The following is a 1,829-nucleotide window of genomic DNA, read 5'->3' as shown; positions in this document are numbered from 1 at the left end:
ACACCTGCAGCAACGGCAGTCTAGACCCCGCCCATCACTGATGCTCACAGCATAGTACTTAACGGTGGACACCCTCCTCCTCACCTTCTTGAAACAGACCTGGAAAGAAGCAGGGTAAGGACTACCATCACATCCTTATTCTCCAGAAGGGAAACTGAGGCTCAGAGCGGTCCGAGAAGACTGGCTCAGGCGAGCAGCGGAAGATGCCGGTGCTCCTAGCCCTGGGCAGTGCCTTCCTCACTCTGGGTCTTTGTGTCCCATCTGGAGAGTGCAGGTGTTAGCTGAGATGCTCTTCCAGGGCCCCTATTACCTACTTACTGTGGACCCCCCACACCAACCATACTTCTGTGAAGCCCCCCTCAGCATGAGAGGTAAATCCTCTTCACCATGGTTCTCTGTTCCCCTTCTTTTCTTGTCTTACCTTTTCACTTCTCCTTGCACTCCCTATGAAATGGCCCCTGTACTGTGTTACCTTGCAGGTGTGTTGTTGGGGTGACTGGGGTGGGAGGGAGCCAGCAGCCAGCTGACCCCGTTGCTGGGGACCAGGCCTGTGAGTCTATGGGGTTGGGGATGGGGCATCGGACCCAACCCTGGCGGAGGGCTGGGGCCGGCCAGAGCCTGCTGGGCCCCTGCTGAGTTCCAGTCTGTGGGAAGAGGATCTGATGTCCGGAAGCATCTGCAGACAGGGCCAGACTAGGGCTAGGAGGCCTGTGGTCAGCAGGGGAGGGGTCTCTGCCTGTGTCCTCCTGCACCTCTCACTCTAATCCACCTCTCACCCCCACCTTCTTTGTCTCTCACCCACGTCTCTCTTGGTCTCTCTGTCTGCAGGGCCTATGCCCGGAGGGAAGGGCTCAAACATAGATTTTTGTTATATTCAAATAAAAACATATGGATGCTCATATTTTGGAGTTAACCACGTTTTAGCATATTTCCCTCTCTCTTTTTTTCATCTAGGAACCTTACAAAATGGAACCGGCCCCCTTTTGCCGGGTCGTGTCTGTCCCTCAGGTCTCTGGTCCTTGGGGAACCCCTTGAAAGGAGTTCACGCTCCGTAGCCCCAGCCGCCTGGCTGCGCCGCCCGCTGGGGCCGCCAGGGGTCGCCCGCGAACAGGCTCGGAGGGGGCGGGCTGGGCGGGCAAGGGCGGGGCCTCGAGGCCGGCCCAGCCAATAAAAGTGGCGGCGCGCGGAGGTGGCTGACTGTAACCGGTGCGCGCGCATAACTGTCGCTTCCGTCGTCTCCGTTCCTACCGCCGCTCTCCCGCCGCTTTCCCGCCGCGACCCGCAGCCGCGATGCTGGCGCTGCGCTGCGGCCCCCGCCTGCTCGGTCTGCTCCCGGTCCCGCGCTCCGCGCCGCTGCGCCTCCCCGCGCTCCGCGCCTGCAGCAGCAGCAGCGGCGGCGGCGGCTCCCGAGACGCGTCCTCTTCCTCCCGGAACCCGCTCGTGTACCTGGACGTGGGCGCGGACGGGCAGCCGCTCGGCCGCGTGGTGCTGGAGGTGAGCGTCCTGCACCGGGCCGCGCCGGACTGGGCATGGGGGACGGGCCCGGCGCTGTGTCCAACTTGCTGGGTGACCTTGCCCCTTACACCTGGCCATGGGCCTCAGTTTCCCCATCCCTAGAAGGGGGCATCAGATGGGTCTCTTCCGGTCTCCTCTCGGCACTTTGGCGTAGTAGAGGCGGCAGGGAGGTCAAGTGTGGAGGAGAAAGCTCAAGGTCAGGTCATGAACTGTGAGAGCCGAGCCCTGCTGGCTGACCCCGGGGTCGGGGAGAGGTCCCGAGACCTCGCGGGGTCAGCGCCCAGACCCGGAGCTCCGGGGCAGGGTCGGGGGGG

The 1,829-nt window shown here is 62.7% G+C and overlaps 1 protein-coding gene across 1 annotated transcript in view; it reads left to right on the top strand.

Moving 5' to 3' along the window:
- Positions 1 to 1,829, top strand: part of PPIF (peptidylprolyl isomerase F) — a 9,763-nt gene that overhangs the window by 648 nt on the left and 7,286 nt on the right. The gene's annotated exons all lie outside the window — the stretch shown is intronic.

The sequence above is a fragment of the Ursus maritimus genome, unplaced genomic scaffold, assembly GCF_017311325.1.
Source record: "Ursus maritimus isolate PB19 unplaced genomic scaffold, ASM1731132v1 scaffold_7, whole genome shotgun sequence".
In the NCBI taxonomy this organism is placed as follows: Eukaryota; Metazoa; Chordata; class Mammalia; order Carnivora; family Ursidae; genus Ursus; species Ursus maritimus.
This window is presented reverse-complemented; position numbering and strand designations above follow the sequence as displayed.